The following is a 12729-nucleotide window of genomic DNA, read 5'->3' as shown; positions in this document are numbered from 1 at the left end:
GAAGAGAAAAAAAAAAACAAAACACAACCTACCTTATCTATTCAACACAGAATGTAACACCCCCTCCCATAAGAACAAACATCTGTTTGCGCACACATCTGATCCAAGTACACCACCTGTTATTGCAGTAGATGTACCAAAATAATGCCGCTATTCATACACGTGACAGAGCATCAGCCACCACATTGCAAGCACCTTTTTTGTGCTTAATGTTGATGTTGTAGTTCTGGGCCAACAGGGCCCAACGCATCAACCGCTGGTTGTGGTTATACATTTGTGCCAGAAAAATTAGGGGATTGTGGTCAGTATAGACCGTCACTAGTGTTGAACTGGAGCCTACGTATACATCAAAATGCTGCAGGGCGAGCAACATGGCTAATGTCTCTTTCTCAATGGTGGAGTAGTTCAACTGGTGACGCTTGAATTTGGTGGAGAAATAACTGACTGGGTGGCACACATCCCCCTCACCATCCTGCAGCAAAACAGCACCAGCTCCAGTCGCACTGGCATCTACCTCCAGTTTGAAGGGTCGGGAGAAGTTAGGAGCAGCGAGTACAGGAGCACTGCAAAGAAGAGACTTTGCAGCATTGAAAGCATGTTCACAGACAGCATTCCAGTGGAATGGCACTCCAGGGCTACACAACCTGGTCAGGGGGGCAACAACCACAGAGAAATTTTTACAGAAACACCGATAATAACCCGTCATACCCAGAAACCGTCTCAATTCACGTCTGGTTGTAGGAGCTGGGTAGGATAACACCGCTGCAACCTTTGCATCCACTGGACGAACCTGCCCATGTCCCACTTGCTTCCCCAAATAGGTTACTGTTGCCTTTCCAAACTCACATTTTGCAAGGTTGAGGGTTAGCGAAGCGTTAGCAAGCCGCTGAAACACAACTTTCAGACTGGAAACATGGCTGTTCCAATTGCTTGAGTGCACCACCACATCATCAAGGTACACTTTACAATTTTGTACATCCCCCAATACAATCTGCATCAATCGCTGGAAAGTGGCAGGGGCATTCCTCATACCAAATGCCATCACGGTATATTGCATGAAGTGATCCGGTGTAACAAATGCTGATATCTCAGAGGCCCTGGGAGTTAATGGAACTTGCCAGTAGCCCTTCAGGAGATCTAGTTTCGTGATGAAGGTGGCTGGGCCAATGCTGTCGATGCAATCCTCCATGCGAGGCAATGGGAATGAATCAGGGACAGTAACTGCATTAACCTTCCTGAAATCAGTACAAAAACGAGGAGTACCATCCGACTTAGGCGTTAACAAACACGGAGAGCTCCAGGGGCTGCAACTGGGCTTGGCTAAGCCATTGTCAACCAAGTACTCGACCTCTTTTTTCATCTTCTCCCGTTTTTCCATAGGACAACGGTATGCATGCTGTTTAATAGGGATAGCAGCTCCAACATCAATGTCGTGCTCAATCACATGAGTGCGGGAAGGCACATCACCAAACAAAGTGGGGTGAGAGCGAATCAAACCAACAATGTCACCACGTCGATCATCAGGGAGATATGACAAATGTGCCTCAAGGGTGGACAGAATCTGAGAATTCAACAACCTACCACACTGTTCCCCTACAGAGGGCTCAACCAAACCATCTGTCAATGCATCTGCATCAACCAGGACAGCAGATGCGGCTGTCTTTGCAGGGCACTCCTGCTGGACATTTTCAGAAGTCTCCCTGGAGCGATATGACTTCAACATATTAATGTGACACAAACGGGTTTTCCTTCTGCGATCCGGTGTTCGGATGACATAGTTTGTGTCTGATATTTTGCTGTCTACCACATACGGACCTGAAAAACGAGCAGAGAGAGAAGAACCGGTCATGGGCAACAAGACCAACACTTGATCACCAGGGTGGAATTGCCTCTTGACCGTCTTTTTATCATATCGTCTCTTCATGCTGCTTTGAGAGGACGAGAGGGCCTGCTTTGCCAATACAGATGCACACTGCAACCTATCTTTACATTCTGAGACAAAAGCAAACAGGTTAGATTTAGAGGAACCTGACACAAACTGTTCCTTCAACACCTTCAATGGCCCACGCACGTTGTGACCAAACACCAACTCAGCTGGACTGAATCCCAGTGACTCCTGTTTAGCGTCACGGATGGCAAAGAGTATGAAAGGCACACCTTCATCCCAGCCCCTCCCTGTATCATGGCAATATTTCCTCAGCATAGATTTCAATGTCTGATGCCAGCGTTCAAGAGCTCCTTGTGACTCCGGGTGATAAGCAGAAGATGTGGAGTGAGTGACACCAAGTGAGCGCAAAGTCTGCTTGAATGCTTTAGACATAAAATTGGTTCCCTGATCTGTCTGCACAACCTTAGGCAACCCAAAAGTGGTGAAAAATTTCATCAATGCCTTGCTGATAGCGGGTGCAGTGATCTTCCTTAATGGGATGGCTTCAGGAAAACGGGTGGACACACACATGATGGTTAACAGAAACTGGTTACCAGACTTTGTTCTAGGCAGCGGACCCACACAATCCACAATCACATGGTCAAATGGCTCACCAACAGCAGGAATAGGATGCAGAGGGGCTGGAGGCACCACTTGGTTCGGTTTTCCCACAACCTGACATGTGCTGCAAGTGTTACAGAAATTAGTCACACCAGCCTTCATACCTGGCCAGAAGAAATGTTTCAGGATGCGGTCATAAGTCTTGGTGATTCCTAAATGCCCAGACCACACATGCTCATGCCCTAATTCTAGCACATGCTGTCGACAATTAACTGGTACAACGAGTTGATACACCACTCTCCAGTCCTCACCAGATTCAGCTGATGTTCTGTCTAATTGCGGAGCCCATTTGCGCATTAGCACGCCATTATCGAAGAAAAACGTCTGCTTTTTGTCATTACACTTACTGTCTGGATCACCGGTGGACCTGAAATATTTCGCCAAGGAGGGATCACTCTTCTGCGCCTCGATGAGCGCCTCACGGGTTAAAGGCAAAGACACTGCAGGAGGAGGAATAGGGACAGTTAACTCTTGCAGTTTCCTTGGAGGGTAGCTCACCGACTGACCAGCAGGGGGTAACCTATCCTCAAACAGAGCAGAAGCAAGCTGTGAGTCACACAAGTCAATATCCTCGGCCTGCCCACGGGCCTTTGCTCGGGTTAACACACTCACAGTAAATATCTCAGGATGGCTACGGGCCACATCGTCCTGCACAGGGTCGGAAATGGGACTGGCAACAACTTCAGCCACAGGATAGACCCTGCCCCCAGCAATGTCATTCCCCACAATTAAATCAACACCATCAATGGGGAAACTATCTCGGACTCCCACCGAAAAAAACCCAGCCACCAACTCAGTATTAATATGAATCCTGTGAAGATGGGCAGTTATAAAACCCATTTCAATACCCCTCACTATTGCACTCGTATTGCAGGAAGTCCCCGCATGGAGCGGCAGCACATCAGAGAGGATAAGAGACTGGGAACAGGCTGTATCACGCAGCAATGTTACGGGGCGCTGGTCCTCCACCCTACCTGTGAGGGAGACGAAACCTTTAAAAATGAATGGTTTAAAACAGTCATCAGGTGCCTTCGGAATACAGGCAGGAACGGTGGGAGTTCTAATCAACCCTACACCTTTGGGCTGACTTTGAATTGAGCCCCGTTGCTCACGTTTCAATGCTGCACATTCAGCTACAATATGACCTGACTGGCGGCAGAAAAAACATTTCCTCTCACCCGTAGGACCCACTGATGCACTACCTGTCACCTGCTGCTCTGCTTGCTGAGAAGAATCACGGAGGGAGGAGTCACGCTTGAAAAAGACATTTTTGTGTGTCAGAGTGAACTCATCTGCCAGAGTAGCAGCCTGTTGTAATGTAGTAACCTTTTGCTCGTTCAGGTAAACGACGGTGCGCTCTGGCAGACAATTTTTAAACTCCTCCAACAACACCAACTCACGAACAGAGGTTAAATCCTCAGCCTTACTGGCGGTACACCATCTGTCAAACAACGTGCATTTTTCCCTCGCGAAGTCCATATAGCTCTGGCCCGCTCCTTTCTTAAGGCCACGGAAACGCTGTCGATATGCTTCAGGGACCAATTCATAGGCACGCAAGATAGCACTCTTCACCTTATCATACTCGAGACCATCCTCTACCGAGAGGGACGAACAGGCCTCCTGAGCCTTACCTGTCAACCTGCATTGTAATAATATAGCCCACACATCTCTAGGCCAGCACAAGGCAGCAGCTATCCGTTCAAAGGTGCTGAAATAAGCCTCCACTTCAGTCTCACGGAATGCAGGAACCAAGGAAATGTTCTTACTCATATCAAATGAAGGACCTGCAGTTACATTACCCGGAGAACTCACCACGTTCTGTAGTTCGAGCTGCCGCATTCTAACGGCGGTCTCTGCCTCCAACTTTTTCAGCTCCAATTCTCTGCGGAGCTCAAACTCTCGTGCCCGCTCACGTTCCTCCTTTTCCAGCTGAAGACGAGCTAGACGCATTTTCATACGTGCATCTAATCTGGAGCCTGGAGATGACTCGACCGACAGCGGATCAAAACGTGGCAGCGTGAACAGCTTCGGCTCCGGCGTTTGTGGTCTTTCGCCAGACGGGACCGACGGACCAGCCCCTTCTCCTCCCCGAGGAGAAGAGCGTCCCGCTGCAGCAGGCTGGTCTCCACAGACGGACACAGCCGCCGCGGCCTCAGCCATGAGATCAGCAGACTCAGACACCGGCAAGGTAAGAAACCCCTCACGTACCAGGTGACCAAGCAGAACGGCTTTTAACTCCCGTTTAATGAGCGATGACGGGACTTTTAGACCATAGTGGTCTGCAATCGCAAGCAAGTCTTGTTTCCGACATTCGTCCAGCTGCTTCACCGTCGGATTAGCCACAAATTCCTCCAAAACAAACGCTGCCATACTCACCAACGGTAGCGAACTGGCCACAGCTAACCAGGCTAATACAAGTCGTCTGACAACCGGCCACGCGCATACAGCTGGACCGTACCACTGCAGCCACCGCGGGAACACATGTTAAACACACAATACCAACACTCACCAAGCTTTCCTCAGTCCTACCTGATTTTCTTCACCTACCTATCTTCTGGAGCGTGCCGGGCTCGAGGCGACTTTAAAGGCTGATCTCAGCGGCCAAAGCCCTGAGCGCCTACCCCCAACAGGGTCTGGACCCCGCCCGGGATTAACTCCGAAAACAACAAAGGAAAAATAACAAACGAGTGTCCGACGGAGGAGCTGAAACAGCTCGGCTGAACACTCACCTGTCTACCTGAGGAAAACCGTGAATGAGGCAACAGATAAGCATGAAAAACAAAGGATCGCAAGCAACAAATACAGCTGACCCCACAGAATCACTCTTAAAGAATCGGACGAGCCCCCAAATATGTTACGTCCCGACAGCTAGGGGATAAGGGAAGTAACACGTAGGACAACAAAGAGGCAGGAAATCTGTTGGTGAGACGTCAATCGATAAGACGTTTATTTTATCCAGCAAGACAAATCCAACACAGTACTCCCAAAGATCCAACACGGGTCCCCTAGACCCGTGCGAGACGAGACAACACCACACCACACTCTGGCAGCTGATCTGGCCCATTGGCCATGACGTTCAGGCCGACTCATCTTTTAACCATCCCTGCCAATTGGTAACGAGCCACAGGTGCACCTGGCCACTCCCACTGAGCATACCTGGGGACAGGGAAGAGAAAAAAAAAAACAAAACACAACCTACCTTATCTATTCAACACAGAATGTAACACTGAACCAAAACAAGGAGCTCAGGTAAGGACGACCAACCAAGAAATTTGGTAGCACCAGTGCTACCAGTGGAAAAGTTAGTCTGGAGCCCTGCTTTTACTCAGCCACCTGTTTTTCCTGAAACTTTTTTAAAATCATTAAATTTGGATATTTTTAATTTGTATCAGAAATTTTTATCTTCATTCATCACATACTTTTTATAGATACATTATTTTTGCCCATTAGCACACCTCCAGCACATTTTGTAGTACAGTTACATTTCAGATTCTGTTTGGAAGACAACATGAAACTAGGGAAGATAAAAAGCTTGAGCTTTTCACCGTTAATTCTCATTGTGCCATTGAACAAAATGCAAAATACAAAATGTGAGCTATCATTGCAACAAATATTTTACGGCAACTAGATTTTGGTGGCATCTAGTGATTAATTTCTGAATCACAAGAAGTGCATATCACACACCCGCACACACACACACACACACACACACACACACACACACACACACACACACACACACACACACACACACACATATATACACACACCTGGACAAAATTGTTGGTACCCCTCAGTTAATGAAAGAAAAACCCACAATGGCCGAGGTCTTTGTTTCTTACCTGGGTTGATCTGGACCCCCTGGGGGTCGGTCCAGAGGAGGAGAAGGAAGGAAGGGGGTCAGTTGGTGTCTTTGTTTCTTAAGGGGTGGGGGTTGTTCTGGACCCCACGGCGGGGAGAGTGGGGTCAGCTTCTTTGCTGCTGCTGCTGCTTCTGCTTCTGATTCTTCTTCTTGTGGTGTAGCGGTGGCACAAGCGGGACAGTAGCAAATCACGCAGCCAGAACACACGTGAATCAGACACCGGTGGCATACTGTGTTTGTCTTGACGTCTTTGCTCCTGGGGCAGACCAGGCATCGTTTCCTTTTTTTCCTAAGGCTGACCAGAAGACGTACGCAGTCTTCGTCTTCGTGGTCTTCGCAGTGGTCTTCGTGGTGTACCGACACTCTGGTGGTGGCGTCCTGGCAGCAGCAGCAGCAGCAGCTTGTTCTTCTTCTTGTGGTGTAGCGGTGGCACAAGCGGGACAGTAGCAAATCACGCAACCAGAACACACGTGAATCATACGGTGACATACTGTGTTTGTCTCGATGTCTTTGCTCCTGGGGCAGACCAGGCATCGTTTCCTTTTTTTCCTGAGACTGATCAGAAGACATACGCAGTCTTCGTCTTCGTGGACTTTGCGGTGGTTTTCGTGGTGTCCCGTACACTACAGCGGCGGTGGCAGCGTCCTGGCAGCAGCAGCAGTAGCAGCAAACTTGTTGCGGACCTTTGGCGCCCTGGGGACAGTAGACGGTCTCGTCGCGCCTGACACGGACTCAATCAGGGCTCTGCCCAGCTGTTCCAGGAACAACCTTCGCTTTTGTTGAGTTTTCCGCTCATCCATTCGGGGTGAAGTTCGCGCCAAACGACAAACGCGTTGTAGGCCGAGACGTCCACTATGTTGTGGAATAAGGCCATGGGCCAGCGACACGTTTTTCTTCTACAGCTGTAGGTGGCCGCGACCTTGTCGCGGTTGTCCACCCCTCTCTTGGTACAATTGTACTTGAGAACGGCAGCGGGTTTCCCTCCTCCTCCTCCTCCTAATTGTCCTCCTGCAAGCCCAGGTGGATTGGCGGTGGCAACGACGACGCTCTGATCCAGGGTGAGAATGAGGACGTTTTTGTTCTTCTTGGCCACGTATGAGATCAGTCCAAGCCGAGGGCCTCCTCCTCCCAGCTCCGTGGCGGTCGCGACCATTGAGGAGGACACCACCCTGTCCTTGCAATCGAGCATTTCCGGCTGGATTTCGGGTCTGTTGCGCCGAAGGGTGCCGAGGATGGCGAGTCCTCATTCCCTGAAGAGGCAGACCGCTGGCTGGCGCGATGTGAAAAAGTTGTCGCACGTCACGGTCCTACCCAAACCAAGCTCCTGTGTCAGGTACATGATGACGCGACAAGCTAGGTTCTTCTCTGGCGGACCTTGTTTGTCGGGTTTTCTCAGGTACATTTGCATCTGCCACACGTAGCTGGACCTGGCGTCGCAGGCGACCCATATCTTGAGCCCGTACCTGGCTGGTTTGTTTGGCATGTACTGCCTGAACGGACATCGGCCCGTGTTGTTGCTGTTGTTGTTTGGTGAGCAAGGAAAGAGGAGAGGAGAGGAGATAAAAGAAAAGGAAAGAAAAAGGGAGTGATTATTATTATTTTTATTATTATTATTAATTTCATTATGTGCTACCAAAGACGCAACTGTAACACACACACACACACACACACACACACACACACACACACACACACACACACACACACACACACACAAAAACCTTACCTCTGAATGGGAACAAACTGTCGTCTACGGTGACATCGGGGCCTGGGATGTACATTTCCAGCAACCTGGTTCACCACAGGTCCCACACGACAGCCAGCTTGTCTGAACCGAGGCGTCGCATGGACTCTCTGGTTCTTCGGTCATCAAACCGTAGTGCGCTAGAGTACGCTCTGAACGTCTTTAGCGACATGCCGGACCGCAACAGCTCTTGCAGGCTTCGCCTCTGGACCTGTAGACGCTGGAGAGAATGAGCGAGCCCAGGTACGCTCGAAACCATGTCCTGTCCATCCTTCTCCATCCGTCCGGAGCTCATGCTCTACCCTCCACCGATTGGTCATTTTGATCACCGTGTCCTGGATGTCTGGATGGATGAACGCCAGAAACGTGGAGACTATGTCTTTGGCCGCGTCTTTGGCAAAGGCCGTGGGTCCTGGAGCTGGGTGGAGGTGAAGATCGTCGTCGTCATCATCATTTTCCCCCAGGCGACCTGGGCACTGGGCTTCGCCATCTCCATCGCCGGGCATGCTCCTCAGGCTCGGTTGTGCTCCTCGTCGGGCATGTCCCCTCGCGTCCCGGGGATCGAGCTGCTGTGTCCATCGCACGTTGGTGGTTCCTTCGTCTGACTCTGGAGGGCCAGAAGAGGCCGTTTCGGTTCTCGGACTCTGAGGTGGTTCTTGTTCTTGTACTTGTTCTTGTTCTTGTTGGTGGTGCTGTTGCTGTTTTGCAGTAGCAGCAAGAGAAGTTGCACTAGCAGCAGCAGCAGTCTCTTTTCCCCCGTTCCTAACGAGGTTTCAAGGTTTTTTTGTTGTCATTGTTGTTGTTGTTTTTGTTGTTGTTGTTGTTGGCAGTGGTGGTGCTGTTGCTGTTGTGCAGTAGCAGCAGCAGTAGTTGCGGTAAGCAGCAGCAGCAGTCTCGTTTCCCCCGTTCCCGACGAGTTTTCAAGGTTTTTTTGTTGTCGTTGTTGTTGTTGTTGTTGTGCAGTAGCAGCAGTAGTCTCAGGGTCTCCCCCGGTCCCGATGAGTTCCCGGGTCCTGAGAGCAGGGTCTGAGCATGAGCATATTATCCTCTTCCTCCTGCTCGTCCTCAATCCCCATCTCCTTGTTGTATCCTCTATTGGTGGCCTACTATCCGGGTCTGAGGACAGCCCCATGGTCGTGAATAAGGGAAAAGATCCAGTCGATGTCTCTCACATGTAGGAGGTGGTGGGGTCGGTGGGGGTCGCTTTTATTGTTTCGTTTAGCCCGACCGACCGCTTCCCAACGACAGGCTTTTCTTGTTTTGTTTTGGTGGTTTGGTTTGGTTTTCGTTAAACCTGTCGGTCGGGCTTTCTTCCTCCTGACCGACCTGGTCTTACTTTTGGTTTTTTTTTTTTTTTTTTTTGGTGGTTTGGTTTGGTTTTTGTTTAGCCCTTCGGTCGGGCTTTCTTCCTCCCAACTGACCGGGTCTTGCTTTTGTTGTTGTATTTTTTTGGTGATTTGGTTTGGTTTTCGTTTAGCCTGACCGACTGGCTTTCTTCCTCCCGACCGACAGGGTCTTGCTTTTGTTTAGTTTTTTTGGTGGTTTGGTTTGGTTTTTGTTTAGCCCAACCGACCAGGCTGTCTTGTTTTCTTTCTTTCTTTCTTTCATAAAGACATAGAAAACACACACACACACACACACACACACACACACACACACACACACACACACACACACACACACACACACACAAAGACAAAACACAGTAACCATAGACATACTCTGGTGTGGTGATCACATACAGTTGTTGTTTTATTTTGTTTTAGTTGCTCACATTGGCTGAAAGCATGTCAAACACTTGTCACTTTTTACGGTGACAAGTTGTGTTTGACATGACCCCAGAGTCCTTTTTTCTGTTCTTCTTCTTGTTCTTATTGTTTTTGTTGTTGTTGTTGTTTTTCTTCTTCTTCCTTTTCATCTCCTCCTCCTCGTCCTTGGACCAAGTCACTCTCGTCTCCCTCTCCTCGTCGCTGTCAAACGGGTCAAATCTGTTCTCGGTCATCGTCGTGAGCATGTACCATATGTGATTTTGCATAGCTTTGCCTATGTTGGTCATGTCCACGACATCCTGATCCAGCGCGCACCTGGTCACCTGTGATCTCCCCTGAGAAACACAGGTCCAGCTGCTCTTCGGTCAGGTCCATGAGCAGTGACTGGTCGAAAGGCTCTGGACAGAGTGCACAAAATGTGCATTTCAGCTCAGGAACAGCATTTTAAGCGTCTAAAACTCATGAAGGCTGCAGTAACGTGAACTTCATGTATTTAAACAAATTTGTGCTTCAGAATGACTTGAAATGTCATAAATAGGAAGGCAAATGATGTTTAAGTTGATTTGGTGTTAAGGAATTGCAAGGACAACATATTTTAACAAAATGTGCATTTCAGCTCAAGAACAACATTGCAAGCGTCTAAAAAGCATGAAGCCTGCGTAACATGAACGCCATGTATTTAAACAAATTTGTGCTTAAGAATGACTTGAAATGTCATTAATTTGAAGGCAAGTGATGTTTACGTTGATTTGGTTTGAAGAAATTACAGGAACAACAGATTTTACCAAAACGTGCATTCAATTTAGGAACAGCATTTTAAGCGTCTAAAAATCATGAAGGCTGCGGTAACGTGAACTTCATGTTTTGAAACAAATCTCTTCCACAGAATGACTTGATATGTGATGAATATGAAGGCAAATGATGTTTACGTTGATTTGGTGTTATGGAATTGCAGGGACAACATATTTGAACAAAATGTGCATTTCAGCTCAGGAACAGCATTTTAAGCGTCTAAAACTCATGAAGGCTGCAGTAACGTGAACTTCATGTATTTAAACAAATTTGTGCTTCAGAATGACTTGAAATGTCATAAATAGGAAGGCAAATGATGTTTAAGTTGATTTGGTGTTAAGGAATTGCAAGGACAACATATTTTAACAAAATGTGCATTTCAGCTCAAGAACAACATTGCAAGCGTCTAAAAAGCATGAAGCCTGCGTAACATGAACGCCATGTATTTAAACAAATTTGTGCTTAAGAATGACTTGAAATGTCATTAATTTGAAGGCAAGTGATGTTTACGTTGATTTGGTTTGAAGAAATTACAGGAACAAAAGATTTTACCAAAACGTGCATTCAATTTAGGAACAGCATTTTAAGCGTCTAAAAATCATGAAGGCTGCGGTAACGTGAACTTCATGTTTTGAAACAAATCTCTTCCACAGAATGACTTGATATGTGATGAATATGAAGGCAAATGATGTTTACGTTGATTTGGTGTTATGGAATTGCAGGGACAACATATTTGAACAAAATGTGCATTTCAGCTCAGGAACAGCATTTTAAGCGTCTAAAACTCATGAAGGCTGCAGTAACGTGAACTTCATGTATTTAAACAAATTTGTGCTTCAGAATGACTTGAAATGTCATAAATAGGAAGGCAAATGATGTTTAAGTTGATTTGGTGTTAAGGAATTGCAAGGACAACATATTTTAACAAAATGTGCATTTCAGCTCAAGATCAACATTGCAAGCGTCTAAAAAGCATGAAGCCTGCGTAACATGAACGCCATGTATTTAAACAAATTTGTGCTTAAGAATGACTTGAAATGTCATTAATTTGAAGGCAAGTGATGTTTACGTTGATTTGGTTTGAAGAAATTACAGGAACAACAGATTTTACCAAAACGTGCATTCAATTTAGGAACAGCATTTTCAGCGTCTAAAAATCATGAAGGCTGCGGTAACGTGAACTTCATGTTTTGAAACAAATCTCTTCCACAGAATGACTTGATATGTGATGAATATGAAGGCAAATGATGTTTACGTTGATTTGGTGTTATGGAATTGCAGGGACAACATATTTGAACAAAATGTGCATATCAGCTCAGGAACAGCATTTTAAGCGTCTAAAACTCATGAAGGCTGCAGTAACGTGAACTTCATGTTTTTAAACAAATTTCTTCTTCAGAATGACTTGAAATGTGATGAATATTAAGACAAATGATATTAAAGTTGATCTGGTTTGAAGAAGTTGCAAGGAAAACATATTTTACCAAAGTGTGCATTTCATCTCAGGAACGGCATTTTAAGCGTCTAAAAATCATTGAATGCTGCAGTAAGGTAGACGTCATGCTTTCAAACAAATTTCTACTTCAGAATTTCTTGAAATGTGATAACTTTGAAGGCAAATGGTGTTTAGGTTGATTTGATTTGAGGAAATTGCAGGGACAACATAAAAGTGCCCATTTCAGCCAGGGACAGCAATTTAAGGCTATAAAAATCATGAAGGCTGCAGTAAGGTGAACTTCATGTTTGACACACAAATTTCTTCTCCAGAATGAATTAAAATGTGATAAATAGGAAGACAAATGATGTTTAAGTTGATTTGGTGTTAAGAAATTGCAGGGACAACATATTTTAACAAAATGTGCATTTCAGCTCAGGAACAGCATTTTAAGCATCTAAAACTCATGAAGGCTGCAGTAACGTGAACTTCATGTATTCAAACAAATTTGTGCTTCAGAATGACTTGAAATGTCATAAATAGGAAGGCAAATGATGTTTAAGTTGATTTGGTGTTAAG

The sequence above is a fragment of the Amphiprion ocellaris genome, chromosome 17 (genome assembly GCF_022539595.1).
Source record: "Amphiprion ocellaris isolate individual 3 ecotype Okinawa chromosome 17, ASM2253959v1, whole genome shotgun sequence".
Lineage (NCBI taxonomy): Eukaryota > Metazoa > Chordata > Actinopteri > Pomacentridae > Amphiprion > Amphiprion ocellaris.
Note: the sequence above shows the minus strand (reverse complement) of the source record.